The 22,849-nt window shown below is 36.4% G+C and overlaps 1 long non-coding RNA gene and 1 pseudogene across 5 annotated transcripts; both read right to left on the reverse strand.

Annotated features, from left to right (window-relative positions):
* Window positions 1–14,449, reverse strand: part of LOC139874421 (uncharacterized) — a 29,623-nt pseudogene extending 15,174 nt beyond the window's left edge.
* Window positions 14,450–15,948: 1,499 nt separating this feature from the next.
* On the reverse strand, window positions 15,949–19,924 carry LOC139876683 (uncharacterized). 5 transcript variants are annotated; one of them, XR_011768245.1, is made up of 9 exons: window positions 19,780–19,924; window positions 19,498–19,656; window positions 19,365–19,401; window positions 18,910–19,171; window positions 18,528–18,809; window positions 17,970–18,062; window positions 17,401–17,684; window positions 16,992–17,278; window positions 15,949–16,145 (listed from the first exon to the last, which is right to left on the reverse strand). It is a non-coding gene; the product is annotated as an uncharacterized lncRNA (long non-coding RNA). The 5 variants fall into 5 exon arrangements; XR_011768246.1 differs by having other exon boundaries at window positions 16,992–17,684; window positions 18,747–18,809; XR_011768243.1 differs by having other exon boundaries at window positions 16,992–17,684.
* Between the last annotated feature and the right edge of the window lie 2,925 nt (window positions 19,925–22,849).

Consider the following 22,849-nt stretch of genomic DNA (forward strand, 5'->3'; position numbering starts at 1 on the left):
GGTCTATTGTTACGATTTGATATATATAGGTTAAACCTATAACTCACCAACATTTTTGTTGACGTTTAAAGCATGTTTATTCTCAGGTGAATATCAAGAGCTTCCGCTGTTGCATACTAAAATAAGGACAAGATTTGGAGTCCATGTTTGTATGATATTATGTAAAAACTGCATTCAAGAAACATATGTCGATGTAATATATTTCTATTGTAAACCATTATGCAATGGTCGTGTGTAAACAGTATATTTTAGATTATCATTATTTGATAATCTACGTAATGCTTTTGAAACCTTTATTGATAAAATAAAGGTTATAGTTGTTTTAAAAATGAATGCAGTCTATGAAAAACGTCTCATATAGAGGTCAAAACCTCGCAACGAAATCAATTAATATGGAACGTTTATAATCAATATGAACAGGACATTTCATTGTTAACCAGCCTTACAACCAACTTTTTTGAGTAATTAGACTGTCCATATATTATACATATTAACTAATAGACAAAAGTTATGAATAGTACCAGGGGCATTTTCGACTTTTAACTTTTTTTTTAAATTTTAACTAAATTTCATTTTACCAACAAAGGCCCCCCACTTTTTTGAAAAATTCAAATCGACCCCCCCAAACAGGGAGGTAAAGTGTCAAATAACTATTTTCATAAAAAATCTTAAATAAACTCCACCCAAATTTTCAACGAGTCATATCTTCTCGCTCGCAACGAATTAAATTTTTCCGACACCATCGTTAAACTCGAAATAATTTTAAGAACACAATGTCACTAGCTATACGCAAAACGGACGCTTTTTAATAAACGCAAAATATTTGCTGTACTTTTCATGCACGTTGATTTTGCGTTAAATTTTTAAAATTCGACAATTCCATAGCGAAACGCGGAGATGCACATATATTGTTAATTTAAAATAACATTTAAATCTCTCACGGGTTGTACCTTTTAGTTCGACTCGAGTTGCACTTCAACGACATTATCGTTAGCCACAAAATAATTTTACTGAACGCAATAAAATACATTAAAAATCGAACTCCCGGCGCGAAACGAGGGTTCAATAACTAGTTTCCATCATTATACAAAAATAGATTAGTTATGAGTATGTTACTGTATAGAAGAACCAAAAAAACATATCTTCGATGCAGTGGGCATTTCTTGTAGCGTCGTCTGCTGAACGGCTGGTTTTTGTTTGCAATTCGGGCTTTCACGTTTTTGTTATAAAAAAAAAAAATTAAAAACCCTACAAAGTATTTGACCCGAGAAATTGAATAAAATTACTAATATTATAAGTTAGGGGGTTGTGTCTATATTTATACAATAGTTAAAAGGCCTGTTTTGACATTTTCTCAAAAATATTTTAGAATTGGTTCATTGTATGGTGCAAATTATGACTATAAAACTATATTATTTCAATGATTATTATTTGGATTTTTATGCATCAAAAAGAAGAAGACATTTTGGGCTATTTTAGTACTAACCTATATAACCCATTAGAGAAAACGTAACCTGAATCGCTCATGTTCATTATTCAATGTGTGAAAATTGGCAACTCTATTATCCATCCTACCAATGTTGCCTAACTCGGAATTACTCGGCGAGTACTTGGTTTTTGCAACTCGGCGAGTACTCGGTCAAACTCGGGATTACTAGGATTATCAGTCAAAGTCAAACTTGGTCAATATCCGAGTACTCCCTAAAAAGTCCCGACCAAAGAGATATTTGCAACCTTGCATCCTACTAATCCGAATGCCTTGTGTTATCAACAGAACGTGAAGGAACCCGAGATTAGAACTGCATGTATGCAGGTTCTGTTCTCCATTGTCTACCATTTGAAGTACGTTGTCCTTCCATACTCTTCCGATCTTGCAAACAGATTCTTCATCGAGTGTTAGACAATTGTGCTCACAGTTGCTTGCTTGTATTACTCCATCTTAAATTTTTCTTTTTTTTAACCAATCTGTTGAAGATATGGTATTCATGTAGTAAATAATATGTACATGTGGACTATTATTAAGTGCATCTTACAAGGCTACTTTTGACTAATAAGGGAATGTAATGAGTTCAAGGGAATGTAATGAGTTCAGATGATAAAACCAGTTTCAGTTTGTAAATTATTGTTTTTGCTTATATACAAAATTGAGTATTTTAAGTGTTTAATATCTGGAGGATCGTCGATTTTGTAATATGTCAATTGTGGCCGTTCACCGAGTACAAAGTGGTGACGCGTCAAACATCCAAATCCGAAAGACTTTGAAAAAGGAGTTTAGTGTTTTTCGAGTACTTTGAAGTTAAAAAGGTGAAAGAGTGTTCAAAAGAATATGTAGACCAACAAGAAAAAAAAATGAAAACGATTTAAAAAAAAGCTTTGGACATTGAAAAACTGAAGTTCATTCGATTCTTTGTAATTTAATTATGATAGCCTCCAAAAAAGATATAACTAAGATGCAAAGATCAGGAGATGAAAAAAATTGTACTAGAGCTGTTTGTACAAAGCTATCTCTGTTTGTGAGTTGATCCTTCAATATGTTAGTTTGTTAAAAAAGAAAAATCACATTTTATAACTTTAATCACATCTTCGCTAACTACACAAAAAAGTAAGAATCGCCAATCTATAAATTTGCCTTCGGGTCAAAAAATTATCTAAATCAACAGAATCATTTTGCATATGAAACAGAATCGTTTGACAAAATGAAACGGATCAGATGTCATAAGTCACCCGTCAGTAACATGTTTGCATACAAATTAAAAATACATGCAATGTTAGAAAAGAATACAAGTCACAAGAACTATAATTCATTCATTATAAATGAGTCACCCAAAAAACTCAGAAACCAAGTCTTAAGATTAGTGGTCTATGTAAGTTAGTTTGTGTATTGGTCAATTGTAATGTTTTGTACTTCTTTGTATCTATTAATGAAGAGTTGTTTTGGTTTACAATTCAGTGCATTAAAAGCAGTTATACAAGATTATTCAGGAGCAGTCAATTTGACACAAGCATGACATTAAAACAACTAAATTATTAGTGCAGTTCATACCAAGCACAAGTTCATTACAATAAGATTCATTTATTACAAGCACTAGTTCAATTCTATTCAATTTAGCATAAAAAAGTTGAATATTCTTAATGACTTTAAAGTGAACAAAACAATCACATAAACCAACCATAATCGTTATTTGCCTATTTGAAATCCGGACAAATAAACCAAGCCTGATTTACACCTGCACCTTTATAATCATCATCATCATATAAGGATCAACAGGCATCATCCGGTACTCATTATTAATGTTATCATCCTCCTCCTCCTCTTGAGTTCTTCTAATTTTTTGTTTAGCTATTGGAGGAGCATTCATAATGTAACATCCCGCCTTTTTCCATTTATTTTTCCGTTATACTAATATAAAGTCCGTTATATGTTTATAACATCTCCCGTTGATACGCGTTTTAAATTATCTCGTTTAGGTAATTCCCGCACCCGAACGAAAGTTGAGGGACTAAACTTGACAAGGGATCAAACCCTTGACTAGGTCAAAGGGTCAAACCCCTTTCACCCATTCATTTCCATCTCCCTATCTCTCTCTCTTTCTCTCTAGCAAGAACACACCCAATTTCCTTTCTCATTCATTCATCATCTAAATCCGGATTAGGGAGCTAGCAACCAAATAAATTACATATTCGTGATCCTCTCTTCATCCTCTTCATTTTGGTACCAACTTCATCTCATTTGGGTAATTTTCTAAAATCACTAGATTTTGTGTTCTTGATGTTTTTAACTTATAAAAGTGTTAATTAGTGACTATGGCTCAAGTCTAACATGAATATATGATTTATATGCTCGATCTCGTTGTTTTAGTGTAACTAGCATGAACTTGAATTTTGGTGTGTTGTTCTTGAATTTTGGATGATCATATGTTGTTAGATGTTAAAAGTTGATGTTTTAATTGTGTTACTAGCATCACTAGCTTCAATTTGATGTGTAGGTTGCCTTAGAAAACTTCATGAACTTGATTATTGATTTTGGTGAATTTGGGTTAGGGTTTGATGAACTTGAAATGGACTTTTGATGCATTGAATACCATGGATTATTATTGGTAAGTGTCTAGTTGGATTGTATGCTTGATTACCTTCGAAACGGCATATCATTCATGTAAATTGGTTGCCCGAATCATTGAATTGCATTTATGAACTTGTATGCGGTTAATGTTAAGCATTAGATGCGGTTTTGGTTGTTGTTAGTGATGAATTGCTTGATGAAATGTGTTTAGTTGTTTTCCTTGTCAAATTACCTTCCCAACGATATATAGTATGCATTTTGGATGTTTTCGGTTCATAAAATAGGTTAATTTGAGTTTTGGTTCGTGACTTGGTCTTTTTCTGCAAACTGCATGTTTCCCAGGTATTGCGCGCCGCGCATATGCCCGCGCGCCGCGCATATGCCCGCGCGCCGCGCAGAATTTGAAATCCCAGATGTTTGCCTTCGTGGTTAAGTTCTGACCAGGATTTACACTTGGGTGCGCGCCGCGCAACCCTTTGCGCGCCGCGCATATGCCCAGCTCATTTTAGTTTTTATTTTTCCTTTCACAAAATGTTTCCCGCTTAACCGTAACTCCGATTAACATGAAACTTGGCCATTCTGCTCATAAATGATTTCTCATCATGAGAAAATTGTCGGACACCCGATCCGACCCCGTTGACTTTGACTTTGACCAAGTTTGACTTTTAGTCAAACTTAACCAAACGATTATACAATCGTCCTAACATACTTAACTACTTGTATCGTGCATGAAACTTGACAAATTGATTCACATGCTATATTAATCGAGTCGTAACGAGCCATAGGACTAATTGAACATCTTTGACCTATCGTGTTTACCGTTATTGATACAACCTATATGTTTAGGTCAAGACTAGCTTCGTCTTTGCACGCGTCTACTTGTTGAAGTACTTTATTAACTCTTGTACTCAAGGTGAGATCATAGTCCCACTTTTACTCTTTTTGAACTTATATTTGGGATGAGAAAACATAAACGATTCTTTTGAACTAAGTGAACACAAGAACGGGAAAACAAACATTCTACATACGAGTTTAGAACAAAATCCTCAATTCGATTATCATTAGTTACACTTGCCGGGTGTAAGCGAGAACTTATGTTGTATGGATCCATATGGGTTTGACAAACCCTCATTCAAACGGTTCGCTACCGTTTACGAATGAAATATATTTTCGAGAAACAGTGTATGTTCTAGCACTAAGTGATGGGGTTCAATGGAAGGAAATGTTAAGCATTGATAATTGGGTGCTCGTGAAACAAACTTTTGGAATGTATTACTATTATTTCATTGATGCAAATCTTGTGGTTCACTTGTACTTACTTACTTAAACCTATGATTTCACCAACGTTTTCGTTGACAGATTTCTATGTTTTTCTCAGGTCCTTGAACGATACATGATACATGCTTCCGCTCATTATTTTGATACTTGCATTGGATGTCGAGTATATATGCATACATGGAGCGTCTTTTGGATACTTTTAAATTGTGTCGCATAAGTTTCATTTGTACTTAAAACTTTGTATCGTAACTTGTGGTGGAACTATTCTTGTAAACTTGAACAACCTTTACATTTGAAATGAATGCGACATATCTTTTGGGTCAAACGTTGTTTTAAAGACTTATGACCACGTAACGGGACCTAAGTAGACGGCGCCGTCAATGATGATTTGGTCGGGTCGCTACAGATGGTATCAGAGCGTTGGTTGTAGGGATTTAGAGTTCATTGGTGTCAACCTCGAGTCATAGGGTACATTGATGAGTCTAGACTACAACCGGCATATAGACTTGAAGTAGGAATTACTTGACTACTTGTGCATTTATACTCGAACGCTTCTACTCATATCTACTCTTAGTTCATCTTAATCTCACGTTGTTTAATTTGATTGACACGCCACCTTGACTATATGAAATGATGTCGAATGCACATATGATTCAGGGTAATATAATTTCCGGGATTATATTACGGTGACTCATATGAACGTTCCGACATTATGACATAAAGAATTTAAGGCGAGTCGAGGAAAAACTTCTCTTTATCTTTATTCTATATCACGGTTAGTATTATTGAGAATACTAATCAATGATATTCTTGTGTCTTAAAGGAACAATGGCTCCTCGTCGTGTACGCCGCAATGAAACTCCCGAACAAGCTCTCGAACGGATGATAGCTACCGCCGTAGATGCGGCCATGGCCGGTCACTCATCCAACAACAATAATAATAACAACAACAACAACAACAACAACAACAACAACAACAATGGAGCCGGAAACTCAAACGAGGGATGCTCCTATAAAGCTTTCATGGGGTGCAAACCTCACACTTTTGATGGAACCGGGGGACCGGTCGTGCTCACCCGATGGTTTGAGCAAACGGAAGCCGTCTTTAGCATAAGCGGTTGTCGGGACCAAGACAAGGTCAAATACTCCACTCACACTTTCTCCGGAATTGCTCTAACATGGTGGAACACCTATGTTCAATCGGTGGGTACCGATGAAGCTCATGCCCTCTCTTGGGCCGATCTAAAGGAAAAGATGATTGTTGAATATTTTCCGCGCGAAGAAACCCGAAAGCTTGAGGAAGAACTAAGAGCTTTGAAAGCGGTCGGAAACGATCTTAAAGCTTATAATCAACGCTTCGCCGAACTATCCTTGATGTGTCCTAATCTTGTTAACCCCGAATCTCAAAGGATTGAGCTCTACATGCTCGGTCTTCCAAAAAGCATCAAACAAGGGGTGATGTCATCCAAACCCACTACTCATCAAGCCGCTATGAACATGGCTCGCCAACTAATCGAAACGGTTGACGAAATCGTAGTTCCGGCACCTAAGGCCGAGGATAAATCGAGCGGCAACAAAAGAAAGTGGGAACCCTCCCAATCAAGCAACAACAACTTTGCTAAGAAGCCTTACACCTCCGACGGCAAGAAAGGTTATGCCGGGAACCTACCTCTTTGCAACAAATGCAACAAACATCACTTTGGCGAATGTAGTAAGTTAATTTGCCACCGGTGCCAAGGAATTGGTCATAAGGCCAACGATTGTAAAAGTGCCACTCCAGTTGCTCGAAAGTGGCCCAATGCACCAAAGACGGGCACTTGTTACGAATGTGGTCAAACGGGTCATTATAGAAATGCATGCCCAAAGAAGAAAGATAACCCCAACACGCGCGGCCGAGCTTTCAACATCAACACCGAGGAAGCCCGGGATGACACTGAACTAGTCACGGGTACGTTTCTTCTCAACAATTCTTATGTCTCTTGCTTATTCGATTCAGGTGCCGATAAATGCTTTGTATCCAAGACTTTGACTCATTCTTTTAGCACTCCACCTCTTCCATTAGATACCACTTATACCATTGAAGTGGCTAACGGGAAACTATTAAGTGCCGACACATATTACCGGGGGTGTACGATAAACATTTTGGGTAAGGAATTTGAAATTGATTTGATACCCATGGAACTAGGAAGCTTTGATGTAATAATCGGTATGAATTGGTTAGTCAAAACGAAATCTCACATTCTTTGTGATCTTAACGCAATCCGAATTCCTATCGAGAATGGTGAACCTTTGATTGTCCACGGCGATAAGAGTTGCACCAGACTCAACCTCGTTTCGTGCCTTAAAGTTAGAAAACTACTCCGTAAGGGTTGTTTTGCGATCCTTGCCCACGTTAAGAAAGTCGAGTCCGATGATAAGCATATCGATGATGTGCCAATTGTTAGTGACTATTCCGATGTATTTCCCGATGAATTGCCGGGTCTTCCGCCTCATCGACCGGTTGAATTTCAAATCGATCTTATTCCGGGAGCCGCACCCGTAGCACGTGCACCATATAGACTCGCTCCATCTGAAATGCAAGAATTGCAAAGTCAAATCCAAGAACTACTTGATCGTGGTTTTATCCAACCTAGCCATTCACCTTGGGGCGCTCCGATTTTTTTTGTTAAAAAGAAAGACGGATCCCTACGAATGTGCATTGATTATCGCGAACTAAATAAATTGACGGTTAAGAACCGATATCCTCTTCCTCGCATCGATGACCTCTTTGATCAACTACAAGGGTCTTGTGTATATTCGAAAATCGATCTCCGCTCGGGTTATCATCAATTGAGGGTTAAGGGGGAAGATGTCTCCAAAACCGCTTTCCGAACTCGTTATGGTAGTTATGAATTCCTTGTCATGCCATTTGGTCTCACTAACGCACCGGCGGTGTTCATGGATCTTATGAACCGCGTGTGCAAACCGTATCTCGATAAATTCGTTATTGTGTTCATCGATGACATATTGATCTATTCTAAAAATGAAGAAGAGCACGAACAACATCTCCGACTTGTGCTTGAACTTTTAAGACAAGAACAACTCTATGCCAAATTCTCCAAGTGTGAATTTTGGTTAAAGGAAGTTCAATTTCTTGGTCATGTTGTAAGTGACCAAGGTATTAAAGTCGATCCATCGAAAATCGAAGCCATTAGCAAATGGGAGACTCCTACTACTCCTACTCACATTCGTCAATTTTTGGGTCTCGCCGGGTACTATCGTAGATTCATCGAAAATTTCTCTTTGGTTGCACGTCCTCTAACCGCATTGACTCACAAGGGAAAGAAATTCATTTGGGCGACCGAACATGAATCCGCATTCCAAATCTTGAAAACGAAGCTAACCACCGCTCCTATCTTGTCACTTCCCGAAGGCAATGATGACTTTGTTGTATATTGCGATGCCTCAAAACATGGTTTTGGGTGTGTATTGATGCAACGAACGAAAGTCATTGCTTATGCTTCTCGACAACTCAAAATTCATGAACGAAACTATACGACACATGATCTTGAACTCGGAGCCGTTGTCTTTGCACTTAAAATGTGGAGACACTATCTTTATGGAACCAAGAGTACTATCTTCACCGATCACAAAAGCCTTCAACACATTTTCGATCAAAAGCAACTAAACATGAGACAACGACGGTGGATTGAAACTTTGAACAATTACGATTGCGAGCTTCGTTACCATCCCGGGAAGGCAAATGTAGTAGCCGATGCCTTAAGTCGAAAAGAAAGAGTGGTGCCTCTCCGTGTCCGAGCTTTAAACATCACCATTCACACCAACCTTAATAGCCAAATTCGGGTAGCCCAAGATGAGGCTCTCAAGGATGAAAACATCTCTCTCGAATACTTGAACGTCCTCACCTCTCGATTCGAAGTTAAAGAAACCGGACTCCGATATTTCGCCGGAAGAATTTGGGTGCCTAGTTATGGGGATCTACGAAGCCTTATTTTAGATGAAGCCCATAAGTCACGATACTCGATTCACCCCGGTGCCAATAAGATGTACCACGACCTTAAACAACTATATTGGTGGCCGAACATCAAAAGGGACGTAGCTACTTATGTTTCCAAGTGTTTGACATGTTCCAAAGTCAAAGCCGAACACCAAAGACCGTCCGGACTACTTCGACAACCCGAGATCCCGCAATGGAAGTGGGAAGGGATAACGATGGATTTTATCACCAAGCTACCAAAAACGACGGGCGGTTATGATACCATTTGGGTTATTGTTGACCGTCTCACCAAATCCGCACACTTCCTTGCCATGAAAGAAACGGACAAAATGGAGAAACTTGCACAACTTTACATTAAGGAGATCGTAGCCCGACACGGTATACCTTTATCGATTATCTCCGACCGAGATGGCCGTTTCGTTTCTAGATTTTGGCGTACATTGCAAGAAGCGTTGGGAACGCGTTTAGACATGAGCACCGCATATCATCCTCAAACCGATGGACAAAGCGAACGTACAATTCAAACCTTAGAGGACATGTTACGAGCTTGCGTGGTTGATTTCGGAAAAGCTTGGGACAAGCACTTACCTCTCGCCGAGTTCTCTTACAACAATAGTTATCACGCGAGTATTAAAGCCGCACCTTTTGAAGCGCTATATGGCCGCAAATGTCGTTCACCTCTTTGTTGGGCCGAGGTAGGCGACGTGCAAATCACCGGACCCGAACTCATTCACGAAACCACCGAGAAAATCGTTCAAATCCGAGATAGGCTTAGGACGGCCCGAAGTCGTCAAAAGAGCTATACCGACAAACGACGCAACGATCTTGAATTTCAAGTCGGTGACCGAGTAATGTTAAAAGTCGCACCTTGGAAGGGTGTAATCCGTTTTGGGAAACGCGGGAAGCTAAATCCGCGGTATATTGGTCCTTTCGAAATCTTGGAGCGTATTGGAACCGTTGCTTATCGTTTAGATCTTCCGCCTCAATTGAACTCCGTTCATCCTACCTTCCATGTATCTAACTTGAAAAAGTGTCTTGCCGAACCCGATATCGTCATCCCTCTTGAGGAACTTACTATTGATGACAAGCTTCATTTTGTGGAAGAACCGGTTGAAATTGTGGATACCTCCGTCAAGACATTGAAACAAAGCCGAATCCCGATTGTTAAAGTCCGTTGGAACGCCAAAAGGGGACCCGAGTTTACTTGGGAAAGACAAGATCAAATGCAAAGGAAGTATCCTCATCTATTCGTGAATTCAGAAACGCAAGATCTCGAGGGAGAAACAACGACTACTACGCCTACTTAAATTTCGGGACGAAATTTCTTTTAAGGAGTAGGTAATGTAACATCCCGCCTTTTTCCATTTATTTTTCCGTTATACTAATATAAAGTCCGTTATATGTTTATAACATCTCCCGTTGATACGCGTTTTAAATTATCTCGTTTAGGTAATTCCCGCACCCGAACGAAAGTTGAGGGACTAAACTTGACAAGGGATCAAACCCTTGACTAGGTCAAAGGGTCAAACCCCTTTCACCCATTCATTTCCATCTCCCTATCTCTCTCTCTTTCTCTCTAGCAAGAACACACCCAATTTCCTTTCTCATTCATTCATCATCTAAATCCGGATTAGGGAGCTAGCAACCAAATAAATTACATATTCGTGATCCTCTCTTCATCCTCTTCATTTTGGTACCAACTTCATCTCATTTGGGTAATTTTCTAAAATCACTAGATTTTGTGTTCTTGATGTTTTTAACTTATAAAAGTGTTAATTAGTGACTATGGCTCAAGTCTAACATGAATATATGATTTATATGCTCGATCTCGTTGTTTTAGTGTAACTAGCATGAACTTGAATTTTGGTGTGTTGTTCTTGAATTTTGGATGATCATATGTTGTTAGATGTTAAAAGTTGATGTTTTAATTGTGTTACTAGCATCACTAGCTTCAATTTGATGTGTAGGTTGCCTTAGAAAACTTCATGAACTTGATTATTGATTTTGGTGAATTTGGGTTAGGGTTTGATGAACTTGAAATGGACTTTTGATGCATTGAATACCATGGATTATTATTGGTAAGTGTCTAGTTGGATTGTATGCTTGATTACCTTCGAAACGGCATATCATTCATGTAAATTGGTTGCCCGAATCATTGAATTGCATTTATGAACTTGTATGCGGTTAATGTTAAGCATTAGATGCGGTTTTGGTTGTTGTTAGTGATGAATTGCTTGATGAAATGTGTTTAGTTGTTTTCCTTGTCAAATTACCTTCCCAACGATATATAGTATGCATTTTGGATGTTTTCGGTTCATAAAATAGGTTAATTTGAGTTTTGGTTCGTGACTTGGTCTTTTTCTGCAAACTGCATGTTTCCCAGGTATTGCGCGCCGCGCATATGCCCGCGCGCCGCGCAGAATTTGAAATCCCAGATGTTTGCCTTCGTGGTTAAGTTCTGACCAGGATTTACACTTGGGTGCGCGCCGCGCAACCCTTTGCGCGCCGCGCATATGCCCAGCTCATTTTAGTTTTTATTTTTCCTTTCACAAAATGTTTCCCGCTTAACCGTAACTCCGATTAACATGAAACTTGGCCATTCTGCTCATAAATGATTTCTCATCATGAGAAAATTGTCGGACACCCGATCCGACCCCGTTGACTTTGACTTTGACCAAGTTTGACTTTTAGTCAAACTTAACCAAACGATTATACAATCGTCCTAACATACTTAACTACTTGTATCGTGCATGAAACTTGACAAATTGATTCACATGCTATATTAATCGAGTCGTAACGAGCCATAGGACTAATTGAACATCTTTGACCTATCGTGTTTACCGTTATTGATACAACCTATATGTTTAGGTCAAGACTAGCTTCGTCTTTGCACGCGTCTACTTGTTGAAGTACTTTATTAACTCTTGTACTCAAGGTGAGATCATAGTCCCACTTTTACTCTTTTTGAACTTATATTTGGGATGAGAAAACATAAACGATTCTTTTGAACTAAGTGAACACAAGAACGGGAAAACAAACATTCTACATACGAGTTTAGAACAAAATCCTCAATTCGATTATCATTAGTTACACTTGCCGGGTGTAAGCGAGAACTTATGTTGTATGGATCCATATGGGTTTGACAAACCCTCATTCAAACGGTTCGCTACCGTTTACGAATGAAATATATTTTCGAGAAACAGTGTATGTTCTAGCACTAAGTGATGGGGTTCAATGGAAGGAAATGTTAAGCATTGATAATTGGGTGCTCGTGAAACAAACTTTTGGAATGTATTACTATTATTTCATTGATGCAAATCTTGTGGTTCACTTGTACTTACTTACTTAAACCTATGATTTCACCAACGTTTTCGTTGACAGATTTCTATGTTTTTCTCAGGTCCTTGAACGATACATGATACATGCTTCCGCTCATTATTTTGATACTTGCATTGGATGTCGAGTATATATGCATACATGGAGCGTCTTTTGGATACTTTTAAATTGTGTCGCATAAGTTTCATTTGTACTTAAAACTTTGTATCGTAACTTGTGGTGGAACTATTCTTGTAAACTTGAACAACCTTTACATTTGAAATGAATGCGACATATCTTTTGGGTCAAACGTTGTTTTAAAGACTTATGACCACGTAACGGGACCTAAGTAGACGGCGCCGTCAATGATGATTTGGTCGGGTCGCTACACATAATACTCGCGCCATTTTGGTGGTGGTGTAGTTTGACCACCAAAGTGTTGTATCGTGGTTGTATGTCGTCCATGGGTGGTGGTTATTCGAGTAGTAGTGAGTCGTAGTAGTATCTTCATTAACAAGGTGAGTCCATTTTGTCATTCAACTTCGACCAAAGTGTTTGACTTGCATAACCTTTGGTAAAATCATCTTATCGATCATCTTATCCTCTCCAGTTGGTGCTGAGAAATCGCGTCTAAAAATTCCATACGTATCATCATCATCCTGAAAGAAAGCACCCTTATGATAATACTTCTTCAGATACCTCCTTCTCCTTTTCCCTTTCGGTGCACCGGCAGGCTTCGGATTATTCCTCTCCCACTCTTCATCAGTAACTCTCTCATTATCCTCCTCTCGTTCCATTGCATCACCACGATTCTCTCTATCTCGTTTATTCCTCGCCTTCTCACGAGCCTTCCACGCCTCATACTCCTCCGCTTCATTCAACTCATCATCATCATCATCATCTGTTTCCACCACGTCATCAGAAACAATATTTTTATGAATCTCCATATCTTTACGTATTTCCTTAATAAGCATCTCCTTCGTTTCCATCTTCCGTTTCTCCACTTTTTCACTCGCCCGTGCTTCAGCAGCTTGAATCTTGTTCCGTTCAAGAATAGTATGCCATTCCGTATTTGGTACCCAAACCGGCTTCACCATCGCTTCTGCTATCCCCATCATCTGTATCTGTTCTTCTTCCGAATCATCATCATCATCCGTTTCATACTCAGATGATGATTCATCTTCCTCCTCTTCATCCTCTCCTTCCATTATCATCTTCTTTTTTGCTTCTTCATCTTGCTCCCTCTGCAGAAACGTTTCCTTGATTTTCTTCCTCCTTTCATCAACTGCATCATCATCATCATCATCATCATCATAATCCTCAATAAAATCCAACCGCTTTTCTTCTTCTTCTTCTTCTTCTTCTTCTTCAGTCGAATTAATAATCTCTGTCGCCTGCCTAAATCTTCGATGATGATCAGCTCTTCTTACCTCATCTCCCTTATCATCATCATCATCATCATCATCATCATCATCATCATCATCATCCCTTAACTTATACTTGGTTAACCTCTGCAACCTAGGATCATCATCATCACCTTTCACAATATTATTACCATCATCATCATCATCATTCCTATCCCTACTACTAGGAAACAACAACGCTTTTTCTAAACAAGCTGATGATCTCGACCACATTCTAATTTGTATATTATCGATTCTTCCTTCTTCATCGCCGCTATTATCTGCCCACTCAGGAGCTTTACCACGCCTATATCTTTTTACTTTCGTTTGCCCTATTTTATCTATATAATGTTTATCCCTAATTCTTTCTCTAACACCCGCCGTTACCATCGACATCGTAACAGAAACCCTCGATTAACCACTTACAAAACCTAGCTAGCTCTAGATTTTCAAACGAAATCACTGAAATAATTTTTTAATATACTACTTTTGAATTCGGGTATAGATTTTGCTTACCACCGGGAAAAAAAAAGTCGTCGTAATTGCGTGGATAGAGTCGAGATGATCAAATTATGGAGATTGCGATTGATTATATATAGAATAGATAGAATTTATTATTATTCCCAAATTAACTTGGCCTAAAAACTTGTTCCCAAATTAACTTGGTCTTCAAGTAAATAAATAATTAACTCATTGTTCTCTAAATAAACTTGTGTTCCAAGCTTAACCTAACCTCCAAACTAAATTGATTTTGTTTCATTTTTTGTTTAATCTTCACCCAAAATTATCCCATTGCTATTTTCCTGAAGTGCTATGTTTTTTTAATACTCAGTCGAATATGGAACGAGACACGGTTGTCAAGCTTCTGTTACAAACCATGCAACTATGAGCAGAAGCGTTTTTGGAACACGTGCAACATGTGCAATCGTACAGTGCCCTTGATTTTATAGGACGCAAAATTTTGAAATGTTTATACAATAATTCATTTATACATTGAGCTAATGGGCTCAGTAACTTTTTATCGTTATATATTATGAGTTGATGATATTTGTGGTAAGGGCTATGACTATGAATAAATGTGAATGGAAAACATCAAATTGTGTTAAAAAGTTTAACGTTTTTTACACAGGGGATTGTAAATCACTGAGACAGCCCCGACTATGAGTTACTCGTCAATCAATCACTAAATATGGAAATGGCTATTCTTATGGCAAAGGTAGATAATTTCTTTAATTTATGTAAATATGTAATGCATGGTTGCAAAAATCGGGAGAACTCGGCGAGAACTCGGAATTTCATTCCTGGCGAGAACTCGTTTTGAAATCGGTCAAAAAATCGATCAACGACCAAAAATCGGTCAAATCTCCAAAAAATCGGTCAAATCTCGGAAAAATCGGTCAAATCTCGGTAAAATCGGTCAAATCTCGAAAAAACTCGATAAAATCTCGAAAGTCAACGAAAGTCAACCGCCGATAACTCCCCGAGTTCTCCCCGAGTTCTCCGAGTTCTCATTTTGGAGACCCTGCCGAGAACTCCCCGAGAACCGATTTCTACAACTTTGATGTAATGTAATGTAACTACGAAATTTCTTCTAAACCAATTTATAATGTGACTTGGTTAGTTATGAATAATGAAGTCTCTATTTTAATCTATTAATAAAATTAAAATAAATAAATGATACAAATCGTGGCCGTCATATAAAAGGTACTTGACACGTTCTTGATTTCCCTTCCTAATACTATTATGTTACTAGTTTAGTACCCGCAAATTTGCGGAATTTTGTTAGTAACTTGCAATATGAACGTAATTAAATTAAACTAGAGTAAGGTCGGGCCGCGCGTTGCTGCGGCTTGGTGACGGTCTCTGTGTTGGTGTAAGCACAATGCGATGTTGGCTAATAATATTTATATAGTCATATTACCAAAATGGATACATCACTGATTGAATTCTAGCTAGCATCAAAGTTATAAGTACATTTACAAATTGTCTTTGTGGTTTGATTATATCCGATATAGGTAGTTGGTGACAAAAGAGTCATGTTCCTGGTTATGACTTGCTATTCTTCTTTTTCTTCATGCGGATGCTTCCTTAGCTGCAAAAATGAAGGTGTTACATTCTTTCGTGTTATCTAAATGAGCAATAAGTCTAGACTTTCAGTTAGTGGTTACAATTTCACTTTCAGAGCCAGTAGTTTTCATGTCAAAATGGATCTATTGCATAGAAAAATTTGTCGTACCGAGTTAAAACCATTGTCGTTTTCTATAAAACGTCGTAGTAATCAACTTAATAGCCTTTTTCTTAAACCATATATTATTAGTGTAAGGAAAGCAAACATATTACTTATTAACCCTTATATACTAAAATTTTTTATAGTTGCATGGTATATGTAGTTAGTACAATATGGTCATAAACTGATATTATACATGGAAGCATAGCATATTCTCTGATAGTTTAATAATCAATAACAACTATCAGATAATATCAATGATACATAAAAATGAACGGAAAATAATGATAATACCAAGGATATCATAAAAATGAATGGAAAATAACTTTAATATATTGACTATACATATATCAGTACAGGTACAGTTGAGTCTCTAGCTTTATAAACTAAATTGCAGGATTATTGCAGTAAATTCAAACTACCAATCCAGTAAAATCAATAACCAATTTCACTATAGAAAGCAGACAATTACAAAGAGATCCCATTACACTAAAAGTATGTCGATGCTAGCAAATCTGACAGAAGACTCATAAACCTAACAAAATCTTTCTAAGTCCAGTAACCTAAAGCAACACACACAGAATCAACTTACATGTAAAAAGTAATCAGCACCAACCATGACTAATGATGGCATACAAATTATAACTACCAATAGTCAACATAATGATTATTAATAAGACATAAGCAAAACGTACAGATTTAGATATGTACCTGCTTTGACGGGACCATAGGGTTCTTCCTCCTTCACGATATAAATTTCTTTACTTTAAGTTGAAAGCACAATGTCTGTTCGACCCATTGGAGTCAAATTAGAATGATTACTGATATATCTTCTGACCTCATGCCATTTAACATTGCTGGTGAACGTTATAAAGAACCGAGAATTTCCATGGGCTCGAAAATAGAGAGGGCGTACAAGTAATGAATGTACATATAGCGAGGCCCTCCGGTAAACGAAGCAAGAAGAATCGCGTGTGCTACAACATCAACACCTACTTCTGTTAATAGTAAAATGAAATTAAACAGATAAGAAAATAGAAAAATTAAACAAATGAGGTTCACAAAAATGAAATAATCATTTTATAAATTATAAACGTTGTTTTTTATGAAACGGAAAAACCTTCAACTTTTTTAAAATGAAAATTATGAAACTGCCTCTACGCCATGCTGAACATTTGATTGTAGGCATGTATGTTCTCCATATAGATCCTAGTATTCAACAACTCTATAATCGCCTAAAGAGGTTCTTTTTCTCTAGGAAAGTCTACACGCCCCCTTCACAGCAATGATGATAGCGAAGCCCTAATGAAAATGACCAAAGGCGTTCTTCATACCAAAACAAAGCACCATAGTAACGGCAAGAACAATTGCAGTCACCTATGTCTTGGTAAAAATGTGTCACATCTGCACAACAAAACATAAAAATACATATAAACAGAGACATAGAACAGTCAAGCATATAAAACATATACAACATACGAACATCACCTTTAAAAAATCAGTCTATGTACAAAAAGGGAATAACAAAACAGAACACATGTGTAGGAAAGTAAATCTACCAGTTCCAACAAAAAGGTAATAGATACATACATACAAAACTCCAATCCCCATGTTAAAACAGTTTTCAAAACCATATACAACAAAATGTTACTAACAAAGAAAACCTCTTTAAAGAAACGTGCAATATACCTTCATTCATAGGCAATTCCGATAAAGAATTTGCCAAACTGGAATGACAATGTCTACTGCTTGAATGACACATCGAAGATGAAAGACCAGCAACTACACACAAAAACAAAAAACACCATAGGAAAATACAAAGAGAACCTTACAAAAGCATAATACTAATAAGTCGTTGTGACAGTGGATGTGTGTCAATGTATCCATTATATATGAAATTGTTAAAGTTGATAATTCAGAGATTTAGAACTTGATGTTAACCGCTCTTCATACCAAAATACAGGACCATAAAGACTCGAGTTAAACAGCCAGCAATAAAAAACCATAAATCAGATAACATATAAATCCCCAGCAACTGATTAAAACATACATGAGCAGAAATTTTGAAAATCAAAACGAACATACCATAATAAGTTTGAAATTAATAACTAACCTATAGAAAATAGAGAAATAATACCTTACAGTAGCTGAGTGAGGATAATTAAACATAGCAAACAAAATAGAAATATATGCAGTAACCATTCCGAAATCGAGGAAATGGGAAGAAAGAAAACAACATATACTCACCGATAATTCAGCAAAACAGACGCTTTATCGTAATACACCATAGAATCAAATCTGCTTCTCCCACGAAATTGTAGAAAAAAAGACAAAGTAGAGTTTCATAAGAAGAATCGATCACTCTAGATTGTGCGTAAATTTTAAAATGATCGCATAAGACCAGGGTTTCATTAGAGTAGGGAGCATTAAGAATCGAGAAGTGTGGGTGATTTTTTTACAGTATACCTTCTCCATCTGTTTAACCGTTGGAGTAAAGCATATGGTTAATCTGAACATCTTCAATAACATCTGTACAATCCAATGTAAAGAACATCAATTTAAATAAAATAAAAATAACATCATAAATGACATTTTGAAAAGGAAAAAAAAAAAAAAAACAGAATATTACCAGGTATGAGTACATCAGACTCTTCTGCGAAACGCGTAGCAACAGATGAAGAGTTTATGTGAGCAGATGTAATATCGATAGTTTGCACATTGTTAACAACTTTCAGTATTTCATCTATTCTATTAACTCCAAAGTCAGGTAAGCCATATGTATGACCAACTGAGCTTACAAACCGGTCACTGGAGACTGGTTGCGACATCGAAGAGGGGAATATAGATCCCACGCCAAACGCATCACATGATTCATCTACCACTACAGTTTCCTATTTTACAGACATTATACTAATCAAAACTAACACTATATTACGAAAATTAATAACCATAGGAAATCAAATGCATAATAGTATAATGACAGCCCATCAAGAACAGCAGATATAAGTAAAAAAATTCAAACATTAAACTGGGAAAAAAAACTGATAAAATTAATAGACATGGAATGAAGAAAAAAGTAAATACCTTTACAAAAGTGATAATCGAAATGCAGATAACTCACCTAAAACAACAACATCACAAAATCAGATAAACATGAAAAACTAACATATAAATAGTTAGAACACAAAGAATTAACAAATGTACTGAAAGAATATACCTACGGATTAATCGATTACTGAAACTAAGCTTCAGTCAACGATGACTAAAGAAGGTAAGCAAACCTTCAAAATCTCATAAAAATTCGAAAGAACCGAAATTCGCCATAAACCATACCGTTGAGGGGAGCTCTTGTATTTTTAGAAGAAGAAGATTGTATCTGTGTAATTGAATCTGGTAGGTTAAACTAATGAGATAGATAATCAAACCCTAATTAAAACTAATAAAATAATAATAATAATAATAATAATTAAAATTAAGGAACTAATAATATAAATCATACTTTAAATGTTACAGCAGGGATGATGCAAAAACTTTAATTCAAGAGGGAGCTTCAATTTGATTCAAGCCTTGGTTTATCCTTTGTTTCTGAAGTCGCCGTGTAACTCGATCTATAATTGTTTGGAAAGGGATTGATTGATTTGGGGAAGAAGTGAAGAAGGCGACGACCCTTTTTTTTGTGCGAGAGGAGATGGTGAAGGTGCTGGAAGGAAAGAGCGGTTTCAGAAGGTAATGAGATGTCGTTTGAAGGGATTTAGGGAAGAGAACGACAAACTTCCGGGTGACTATTAGTATGTAGGGGACTATTAGTATGTAGGGGTAATGATGCAATAAAATATGTATTCAAATACAGAATATCGAACTTGTAGGTCTTGTAATCTTTCATTGTCTGTGTGCTTACAAACTACACATTTAAGAGCAGTACACATGAATCACCTGCAAGAATCTTTTTATTAGCGAGCTTGTTGCTCAACTTTATCATTATTTCGAAGAAAAAAAAGTTACACATTGCAGATAATAAAAGTTGCTACATGTTGCAAAAGTATAACGAAAAACCTTCACAAAGGTAGTGCAAGTAAGAACTATTAGGTTACCTATCACATAAATAATAAATAATATTACATAAAGCTTTGTTGGCTAGATCCAAACTTCAGAAAGATTCAAGATTGACATTCAGATTAGAATTAAGAGAAAAATGTTGTAGCAAAGCACTTGCCAAATTTATTTTTTATTTCGGAATTAAAAGGCAACATTAGATGTGAAAGACATAAGGTAACATGACAATTTGTAAGAAACGTATCATAGTGTTTAAATTATTAATCGACTCAAGTAGTTAGCCTATGGTGGGATTAACAATCAGTACTTTTAGTTTGAAGAAGATCCCATTACTTAGATCATACTTTTTTGCAATATAATAATAGACATTAGGAACATAAACTTTTCAAGAACTGCTTATGCTATAATGTAATTTATATGCATAGAACCTCCTTTAACCTATTTTAACTAAAAAAAAAGTATATCTGTTACATTTAAGATTTTTTAAATTAAACTACTTAGAGTACAAAAACTGTTTTGGATTAATTCAAACAAATATAGTCCGTTTAGAAATTTGACCCCAATAAAATTTGACCCATTATCCAACCAACCCACTTTTCTACCTTACCATTTGACATGGTTTGCTTAACGTACAAGATAAATTGCAGCTTCCAAAAGATAAACATATATGCATAAAGCAATAGCAAATTTCACTAACCACAACCCTGGTACAACTCATCCATAACAAATGATATAAGTGCAAATTGACATGCTCTCATCTTTTATTTCCTAATAGTTTACACACATACTTATTTTATAAATTACTGTAAATATATTACGAATACATTTGCTAGTTGTTGATATACTATACTACAAATGTTTTGATGTTAGGATCAAATTTAAAGTAAAACTTTATTAGATTACCAACAAGTTTAATACAACCCACATTGTATAATGCTAAAATTGAAACCAATCATATCTCAACCTCATTTACTTATTTTTTACATATTTTACATTAAAATATTTATAATAGTATATTAGACATTCATCCAATAAAACAGTAGTATTGAAAAACCATTTCTTTGTTACGTAGAACATATTTCATATTTCAGGTGTCAATATGGGCAACCAACATTTAAGCAGTATTCAACTTATGTAATCTTGGTAGATAGTGGGATATGCTTTTTGAGCTATCATTTATCTAAAATATAATATAATAATCCATATGATTAAATGATTAATGGACCCTGATGACCGATTTGTTTGGACAAAAAATACAGTTTAGCCAGCTTAACTGACTGATATAATACATGATGCATTTTAGTATGATTGTCTACTAACCGTAATAGATTGATTAGATGTTATACAAGTGAAATAATATCAATCCACACATATAAAACTCACAAAAAACTACTTCAGTTAAACATTGTGTATTCAAATTTACTAACCTGGAGTGGCAGCACTTCGTGTTCAGCGGCGGAGCTTAGTGTAACCTAAAGAGGGTATCCGCCCCACCTGAATTTAATGGGAAAAAATTTTTTGCACTAAAAAAAAAAGAATTTTACTATAAAATAAGGTTTTTATTAGTGTTTACCCCCGCTGAAAATGAAAAATTTATTAAATTTTCGCATCCGCCCCATCTGTCTTTGAGTTTAAGTTCCGCCACTGTTCGTGTTGTTATACCATTAACTAATGCAGGTATGACATGATTCCGGTTATAAACTTATAATGGATCAAATGGGTTACACAATTGGATGTTTGGTTGTTATACATTAAAACCCGCTTTATTGGTTGGTGCCCCAATTTTTATGCAATCTAACACCTTATCATTTGAAGTTTTCATAGAAACTTAGAAATTGTACTCATCGAATAAGGCAAAATAGTTTACCTTTAATAATAATATTCAATCCAACTTTCCCTACAAATTCACCACCTATTGTATCAAAAATAAGACAATCAAAATCTCATAGATCTGTAGTTAGGGTTTATGATGTAGAATCGGGTGAACTTGCAAAGATTGGGTTACAAAATTATTGGGCTGAAATTATGGAGCAAATTAGTGGGCCTTCGAATATTAGTGTGCATGATTATTTATGATTATTTTGGAGAAACTACTCGTGGGCCACCTATTAGGCTAATGTATCCAAAAAGTAAACAAGTTGGAAGTATTAAAGGATACATGATCATTCTGGAACCTACTGTACGGGCAAGTCAAGATATCAAGTTGGAGTTATTTTTAGATTTTATATTCTATGTTTATCCAAAATACAGTTACCTTGTTATCCATATTTTATGACTTTAAAAGTCACGTATGTTTTAGATGAGAGATTAGTTTTTGATTATTAATATTTGGTGAATAAACTAAGCCGTGTGCTTTCGTTTTCTATCTATTCGTATTTCTGTTTGGCCACGTCTTTGCATTATTTGGTATCCAGAGCTCAGGTTTTGGCCAAACAATGTTTCGTGGAGGTTATCGAGATGACTATTGCAGAACCGCCGATCGAGGCAGCGATGGGGATAATCGTAGACTCGCCGAA

Source organism: Rutidosis leptorrhynchoides, chromosome 11 (genome assembly GCF_046630445.1).
Source record: "Rutidosis leptorrhynchoides isolate AG116_Rl617_1_P2 chromosome 11, CSIRO_AGI_Rlap_v1, whole genome shotgun sequence".
NCBI classification, from domain to species: domain Eukaryota; kingdom Viridiplantae; phylum Streptophyta; class Magnoliopsida; order Asterales; family Asteraceae; genus Rutidosis; species Rutidosis leptorrhynchoides.